Source organism: Grampus griseus (genome assembly GCF_964374135.1).
Source record: "Grampus griseus genome assembly, chromosome: 3".
NCBI classification, from domain to species: Eukaryota; Metazoa; Chordata; class Mammalia; order Artiodactyla; family Delphinidae; genus Grampus; species Grampus griseus.
Window position 1 is genome coordinate 152,691,556 of NC_139019.1, and position 9,422 is coordinate 152,700,977.

Consider the following 9,422-nt stretch of genomic DNA (forward strand, 5'->3'; position numbering starts at 1 on the left):
TATTTGTAGACTTTTTGATAGTCATTTTGACCAGCGTGAGGAATCACAAGATCTGAGATATGCCTGTATATGAAATTCTAGAAAAGACTAATATAATCAATAGTGGAAAGAAAACAAACAAGTAATTGCCTTAGGGCAGACTGGGGGAGAGAGAGAAATGACTGATAACAGGCACAAGGGTACCTCCTGAGATAAGTGTTCTGTATCTTGATTATGGTGGTGGTGGGCTTCCCTGGTGGCGCAGTGGTTGAGAGTCCGCCTGCCGATGCAGGGGACACGGGTTCGTGCCCCGGTCCCGGAAGATCCCACATGCCACGGAGCGGCTGGGCCCATGAGCCATGGCCGCTGAGTCTGTGCGTCCGGAGCCTGTGCTCCACAACGGGAGAGGCCACAACAGTGAGAGGCCCTTGTACCGCCAAAAAAAAAAAAAAAAAAAATTAGCCAGAGTGGTGCTGGGAAAACTGGACAGCTACATGTAAAAGAATGAAATTAGAACACTCCCTAACACCATACACAAGAATAAAACTCAAAATGGATTAAAGACCTAAATGTAAGGCTGGACACTATAAAGCTCTTAGAGGAAAACATAGGCAGAACACTCTCTGACATAAATCACAGCAAGATCTTTTTTAAAAGACCCACCTCCTAGACTAATGAAAACAAAAATAAACAATGGGACCTAATTAAACTTAAAAGCTTTTGCACATAAAAGGAAACTATAACAAAATGAAAAGCCAACCCTCAGAATGAGAGAAAATATTTGCCAACGAAGCAATTGACAAGGGATTAATCTCCAAAATATACAAAGAGCACATGCAACTCAATATCAAAAATACAAACAATCCAATCAAAACATGGGCGGAAGACCTAAATAGACATTTCTCCAAAGAAGACATACAGGTGGCCAATAAACACATGAAAAGATGCCCAAGATCACTAATTATTAGAGAAATGCAAATCAAAACTACAATGAGGTATCACCTCACACCAGTCAGAAGGGCCATCATCAAAAAAAATCTACAAACAATAAATACTGGAGAGGGTGTGAAGAAAAGGAAACCCTCTTGCACTGTTGGTGGGAATGTAAATTGATACAGACACTATGGAGAACAGCATGGGGGTTCCTTAAAAAACTAAAAACAGAACTGCCATATGACCCAGCAATCCCACTCCTGGGCATATACCCGGAGAAAACCATAATTCAAAAAGATACATGCACCCCAATGTTCACTGCAGCGCTATTTACAATAGCCAGGACATGGAGCAAACCTAAATGTCCATCGACAGAAAAATGGATAAAGATGATGTGGTACATATATAAAGTGGAATATTAACCATAAAAAGGAATGAAACTGTGCAATCTGCAGAGATGTGGATGGACCCAGAAACTGTCATACAGAGTGAAGTAAATCAGAAAAAGAAAAATATCGTATAATATCGCTTATATGTGGAATCCAGAAAAATGATACAGATGAACTTATCTGCAAAGCTGAAATAGACACAGATGTAGAGAATGGATGTATGGATACCAGGGGGGCGGGGGGGAAGGAGGGGGTGGGATGAATTGGGAGACTGGGACTGACATACATACACTACTATGTATAAAACAGATCACTAATGAGAACCTACTGTACAACACAGGAAACTCTACTCAATTTTCTGTGGTGACCTAAATGGGAAGGAAATCCAAAAAAGAGGGGCTATATGTATACATATAGCTGATTCACTTTGCTGTACAGCAAAAACTAACACAACACTGTAACTATACTTCAATAAAAATTAATTTAAAAAAAAACAGGAATTTTCAAATCATCACTAAAGACTAGAGAAGTGATCCCATGCCAAATAAGCAAAATTTGGAGGAGTTTTATTAGAAAATATTTTGGTTGAAAAAAATCAGAGAGACTATGCTGATCCAAAACCATAGTCCCAGGGACTCCTTTGGTGGCGCAATGGTTAAGAAACCGCCTGCCAATTCAGAGAACATGGGTTCGATCCCTGGTCCAGGAAGATCCCACATGCCACACAGCAACTAAGCCCGTGTGCCGTAACTACTGAGCCTGCGCTCTAGAGCCCGCAAGCTACAACTACTGAGCCCATGCATGGCAACTACTTAAGCCCATGTGCTCTAAGGCCCACGTGCCACAACCACTGAGCCCATGTGCTGCAACTACTGAAGCCCGCGCGCCTAGAGCCCATGCTCTGCAACAAGAGAAGCCACCGCAATGAGAAGCCCGCACACCACAATGAAGAGCAGCCCCGCTCGCCACAACTAGAGAAAGCCCGCATGCAGCAATGAAGACCCAATGCAGCCAAAAAAATTAATTAATTAAACAAACTAAAAAAAAAAAAAATAGTCCCATACTTGAAAAACAAAACCGGAAAAGGGGAAAAGTAAAAGAGATTATTTTTATAACTTTCCTTCTCTCTCTTTCTCTCTCCCTCTGCTATGTCTTTGCTCTATCTCTGTCTCTTTCATGAACACACACACATACACACATACACACTGACTCATCCATATACCTCGGTTCTGCGTGATGAAATCAATAGACAGACTCTTTTGGAACCTTCAGAGAGCAGAAAACTGAAATGCTAACTAGTGAGTAGATAGGGCTACAGGAATAAAGGATGACCTGATGAGAAGAGGCTAACAGTAGTAAGAATAGTAGCACGTCCCCTAAAACTGGTTTGAAAAGAGGGTCTCTGTTTACTGGATTCACCTGGTAAGGCAGCCAAAATTAGGTTGTGCCAGAACAAGGTGAAATCCATTGCCACATTATCTGCTTATAACTTTATCTCTGCTCTACATAAATAATGGTGTTTCTAGGATGCTGAAAATCACACTGAATGTAATCTCTTTACTGTTGCTTTTTCCCTAATACTGAATAAAACGTGGACGATTTCCACAATAAAAAAAAAAAAAAAAAACAGGGCTTCCCTGGTGGCGCAGTGGTTGAGAGTCCGCCTGCCGATGCAGGGGACACAGGTTCGTGCCCCGGTCCGGGAGGATCCCACATGCCACAGAGCGGCTGGGCCCATAAGCCATGGCCGCTGAGCCTGCGCGTCCGGAGCCTGTGCTCCACAACGGGAGAGGCCACAACAGTGAGAGGCCCGCGTACCACAAAAAAAAATTTAAAAAAATTAGCCAAAGAATCGAAGTACACATTTCTCCAAAGATTATTTACAGATGGCAAGCAAATGCGTAAAAGATGTTCAATACGAATAGCCATCAGGGAAATGTAAATCAAAACCACGATGTGATACCACTTTACACCCACCAGAATGGGTGTATGATCAAAAAGACATACAGTAAGTCTTCCCTGGTGGTGCAGTGGTTAAGAATCCGCCTGCCAATGCAGGGTACATGGTTTCGAGCCCTGGTCCAGGAAGATCCCACATGCCGCGGAGCAACTAAGCCCGTGTGCCACAACTACTGAGCCTGTGCTCTAGAGCCCAAGAGCCACAACTACTGAAGCCCGCGCAACTAGACCCCGTGCTCCGCAACAAGAGAAGCCACCGCAATGAGAAGCCCATGCACCGCAACAAAGAGTAGCCCTCGCTTGCGGTTGCGACTAGAGAAAGCCCGCACGCAGCAACAAAGACCCAAGGCAGCCAAAAATAAATAAAAATAAAATAAATAAATAAAACATTTTTTAAAACTTATTAAAAAATTTAAAATAAAATTAAAAAAGACATACAATAACAAGTGTAGGCAAGGATTTGGAGAAATTGAACCCTCATACGCTACTGGTGGATATGTAAAATAGTGAAGCCTCTTTCGAAAACAGTCTAGCAGTTCCTCAAAATGTTAAAATTAGAGTTACCATACAACTCAGCAATTCCACTCCTAGGTAAATAGCCAAAAGAAATTAAAATTTATGTCCACACAAAATCTTGTACATAAATGTTCACAAAGCAGCATTACTCCTGAGAGCCCCACAATGGAAACAACACAAATGTCCATCAACAGGTGAAGGAATAATGTCACATCCATACAACAGAAAATTATCCAGCAATAAAAAGGAATGAAGCCTGATACATGTAACAACATACATAAAGCTCGAAAACATCATGCTAAGTAAAAGGAAGCCAGAGGACCACATACTGTAAGACTCCATTTACATAAAATATCCGTATTAGTAAATCTATATAGACAGAGAGTAGATCAGTGATTGCTTAGGGCTCAGGAGGAATGGTACTGATGGCTTAGGGGTATGGAGTTTCTCTTTGGGGTGAAGAAATGTTCTAAAATTGGTTGTTGTGATGGTTACACAACTCTGTGAAAATACTAAAAGCCAATGAATTGTACATTTAAGTGGGTAAATTGTATGGTATATGAATTATATCTCAATAAACATGTTTAAAAAAAATTAACCTACTGTGACCAAGCCAGAACACTAGTTATCTCTGGAGGGTACTGACTGGGAAGGGGCACAGGTGACCCTTCTGAGGTGCTGGAAATGTTCCATATCTTTATTTGGGTGGCAGTTACATGGATGTATGTACTGAACTATACAATTAAGGTTGGTTCACTTCATTATATGTCAACAATACTTTTTTAAGAAGGGCTTTTTTTAATAATAAGTATTTGTAAGTGGATGAATATTTTAATTAATCCTCATAAAAACCTAAGAAGTATATATAATTATTATGAGGAAACATAGGTTCAGAAAAGTAACTTGCCCAAAGCCACAAAGCAGGCACTTGCACATCTGTCTCTCGACTCCAAATCCTGACTCCCAATACTCCATGACTTAATCTTTGGATTTCTTCCAACTGCTGCCTAATATAAGGTATGCACACATAAATATTAGATGAATTATACTTTATGCTTATATTTAAATTATAGCATAACTTATATATTTAAATTATTAAATATAATTCAATAAAATATACATTTAAATTATATATATTTAAATTACTAAATGCTATATAAAGGCACAGAAGGCTAAAATTATGATAGGCTGTAGGAAGCTATATGGAGAATAAATAAGACTTAAGGTGATCCTTGAATCTAAAAGAATATCATGAATAGGTAGGGATAAGTATGAGGGAAGACTGGAGGAATCATAGTTCCCTAAGAAAACATCTTGTAAGGAATAGTTTTTATCTTTTTAAGTGTTTCTTGTACATTTAGTTATTTAAACCAGTATGTTCAAACATGATAGCAGTGGTAGCTACACCACCAAATACATGTAATTCCTTAAAGATATTTAAATAAGTAAAAACTCTTCTCCCTAGCACAGAACCACCTTCAGGCTCAAAATGGGTTTTCAAACAATCACAGCAGATAAGGGATCAGTAAGAAGTGTTAAGTACTGGCACCCCACAGATTTCAAAATTCCAGTGCTTCATGAGATTTAGCCATACTATTTCCACAGAAATTCTAAGAGTAAAAAGGTCACTGCTCAGCCAATTTAAACAAACAACCTAACATATAGTTCAACTACTATTTAACTTGCTACCCTTCAAAATGAAAAAAAAAATTAAAATCACTAAAATAATGATTTATCTTCAATTACTTGAACAGAGGCTACAGAATGAATTACCACTGTGCCTGCAAAGAAGGAACAGTGTCTAGATGCCAACAGTCTCTTCTTAATCATGACAGTTAGGAACAAAATGTCTATAAAGAATGCACAAGCAGGAAAGGTGACCCAAAAATGAGACTTGTTACATCACAGGTTGGTAGTGTCCTTGAAAATCTCCAATTTGGAAGATATTATTTTTCTTTTTTGTTCAGCACTTCCACCATCTTGATCTATCTGAAGAACAATCACTGACAAGATAATTTAAAATCTTGACATTCTCCCTACCAAATCTGTCAAAATTGCTCTGAAAGCTTGGTGGCACAGCGACCTTAACAGTCCTCTATGAATGACTGACTTTTACGCCTAAATAAGTCACCATTCAAGAAACTCGGTACCAAGCTCTTCATCAACTGATCAGCTTGACTGTTTCTCCAATTTAAAAAAAGGTAAACGCACACACACACACCTGATGCTCTATTTTCCAGTTTATATTCAGCCTCAGTTTAGGACAAGTGTGTAAAAACAGAATCCAAACACACTGAGAAATAATTAAAGTTATTTACTGAGTCCTTGGACACTATTTTAGGTACCTCACATGCATTATAGAGGTTACTCCTCCCAATAACTCTATGTGGTAGGCATCATTATTTTACGTTATTTTTATCACGATTTTACACATTAGGAAACATTCAAAATCAAACAGCTGGTAATTTCTCAAGTTCGTAAATGGGAAAGTTGGGAATTGAAGCGCGATGTGTCTGATTCCAGAGACACACTTTTGGATTCAACTAAAAGGCACTGCCTCTAACAGGAAAAAATAAAGACAGTAGCATAAACTTTCACTTTTTCCTGGGTGTTACTCATTCTCAGTGACTAAATACAAGAACAAGAACATTGGAGTCAGTCTGGCTGGATTCAAAACCAGCTCAACGACTTACGCCATGTGTCTTCGATCCTCAGTTATCTAATATGTAAAGTGAGGAGGATAAGAGTACCTATCTCACAGGATTGTCGTGAAGATTCAACAAATGTGTATATGTAAAAAGCCTGAAACACTATCACCGTACAGCGCGGAAACATACTAGTTCTGTTGGAGAGGAAAGTGGTAAATGATGATAAGGATTCCCAAGAAACATCTTTATATCTGGGCAAAAAAACTAGAACACTCACCAACAAAACAGTAGCCTGGAGTAGGGAGGGAGCGTGAGGAGAAAGGGGCGGAGGGGCCCAGTCGCCCTGACTCCGCGAGAAGTCCCGGCTGTGGGACCCCGCGGAAGGAGGCGGCGCGGACGGAGGCCGCTCGCGGGGTGCTCAGCGTGAGAAAGACGCCTTCGAGGGGCTGGCGGGAACCAGAGCCCTTCGCCAGGGGAACCCGGGGAGAATGAAGACCGCACCCTGTGTGTGAGGGGCGCGGTCCGGGCACCCGAGGGCGGAAGCCCATCCGGCGTCACCAGGGGCCCACCAGGCGTCGAGAGGCGCCCAGTACCCTGAGGAGCCATCCCCGGTTTTCCAAGGGGCCTACCCCGCCGTCCCAAAGGGCCGTCCCTTCAGGAGGCGCCCACCTCGGCGTCCGGAGAGACCCGCCTCACCGTCGAGAGGGCCCTACCCCCAAGTCAGAGGCGCCCCTCCGGGAGAGGAGTGGGCCGCGGCCCCCCTGAGGGTGAGAAGGAGGCGGGAAGCAAGCGGGCAGGAGGTGTACCGAAGCGTCAAGTACTCACCGACCGGTCCCCGCCGCTTCGCTGAGCCCCCCCTGTCAAGTGCCGCGGGTCGCAACCGTCCGCAGCACTTTAGGAACTAGGGGCGGACGAGCGCGCGCGAAGCTGAGGTACCGCGAGAAGACGAGCTCTCGGGGCAGGCGCATGCGCGGGCGTCCGGGGACGGAACCAACCCGCACTGCGGGGGGGAGACTGCCGCCAGGACATACCAACCGTGTGAGGTGGGAGGCGCCATCAGCGCGAGGTGGATTCCATATCCAAGGGCATACTGGGCATCTCCCGGTGGTCTCGCAGTTTGTTCGTTTGCTTTATCATTTGCTAGTGCTTTGAGGGAAACTAAAGAGTAGTAACAGGGTCCCCGAAACCCTACAGTGAAACCTTCAAAGGTTTCTCTGCCACATCAAGCCTCCTCTGGCCCTGTCTTTGCATGTATCTAAAGTTAGACTGAGGACTTACCTGGTGGCGCAGTGGTTAAGAATCCTCCTGCCAACGCAGGGGACACGGGTTCATAGCCCTGCTCCGGGAAGATACCACATGCCGCAGAGCAACTAAGCCCATGTGCCACAACTACTGAGCCTGTGCTCTAGAGCCCACGAGCGACAACTACTGAGCCTGTGTTCCACAACTACTGAAGGCCGCGGGCGCCTAGAGCCCGTGCACCCCAATGAAGAGTGGTCCCCGCTCGCCACAGCTAGAGAAAGCCTGTGCACAGCAAAGAAGACCCAATGCAACCAAAACTAAATAAATTTATATAAATAAATAAAGTTAGACTGAAATTATCTGATAAGACCACTTGAAAACTATCTCCGGGGGCTTCCCTGGTGGCGCAGTGGTTGAGAGTCTGCCTGCCAATGCAGGGGACACGGGTTCGTGCCCCGGTCCGGGAAGATCCCACATGCCGCGGAGCGGCTGGGCCCGTGAGCCATGGCTGCTGAGCCTACGCGTCCGGAGCCTGTGCTCCGCAATGGGAGAGGCCACAAAAAAACGAAAACTATCTTTGGATGGTAAATGTTAAAGTCTGACCATTTCAGGGGAAGAAGGAAATCTGGGAAATGGAAACTCTTAGAGATGCCAGGTGGAAGCAAAAAATTAGAATAGCCACTTTTGGTGAAATTTAAAATGTGCATTTTATGACCCAGCAATTTCATGTATACAGGTGTGCAGAAGAAATGTTCATGTTCAAGCCCACTTCCCTATGAAAAATGAAAACAAAGGAAATGTACAATAAGACATGAATGAATAAAACGTGGTATGTTCCTACAATAAAATATTACAACAAATAAAACTAATAAATGAGTCCTATATGTATCAACATTTGACAGCTCGTAAGAGTTGTTGAAATAGCAACGTCCCAAAGAATGTTACCGAAAATTCCGTCCTTGTCCCCTCGCCAAATGAGAATAATGAGGACAAGGTTTTGAGGATAAAGGAAAGAGAAATGTATTGATTTGCCAGCAAATGAGGAGGGTAGCAGACTAGCGCCTTGAAAACTATGACCTGCTTTCTGGGGAGAAAGTGTGTATTTAAAGCAAAGTCTTGGGGCTGGAGTTAAGATCAGAGGAACAAGCAAAAACAGCAAGAATGCCCACCCACGTTAATCAGTAACAAAGAATGCACAGTAGCAAAGAATTTAAGTTTTAGTTCCCAGCAAAGGAGGGAGAGAATGGGAAAAACAGTTTTAGAAATCATTCATTAGTTTTAGCCTTGTAGCTCTGTTATGTGTACATGTGAAATGATTTATGTAAATTTAAAAATACATAGAATTACAATATATACTGATTATGGAAAATATATGTGTATAGAAAATGAACTAGATGAATATATGAATACACACTGGGATAATATGACGGCACGAGAGTGGGGAGGGGTGGAAGCCAGGATAAATGGAAAGGAGGATTAAAGAGCACTTTTGACAGGTCTTTCATGATTTCTTTAAAAAAAAGAAGAAAACTAAACAAAATGTTAACAGTTGGCTAGCTGAACTATAGGTACATTATTCTCAGTACTTTTTTTGTAACATTTTATTCTGGAATGCCCTTTTCCTATTCCCTCAACTCATCTACCTCCAATTGATCCGCCAAAATCCAGCTCAGTCAATTCTTCCTCTGCTTCTTCTAACCCCAATTTGAGGCAGGAGACACATGGGCCCCCAGGGCAAACGGTTTGATTTCGTTCT

At 42.7% G+C, this 9,422-nt stretch overlaps 1 protein-coding gene across 1 annotated transcript in view; it reads right to left on the minus strand.

Moving 5' to 3' along the window:
* Positions 1–7,371, minus strand: part of UIMC1 (ubiquitin interaction motif containing 1) — a 136,177-nt gene extending 128,806 nt beyond the window's left edge. Inside the window, 1 exon segment of the mRNA XM_082651868.1 lies at positions 7,250–7,371. The gene's annotated coding sequence lies outside the window, so the exon portion shown is untranslated.
* Positions 7,372–9,422: the final 2,051 nt, after the last annotated feature.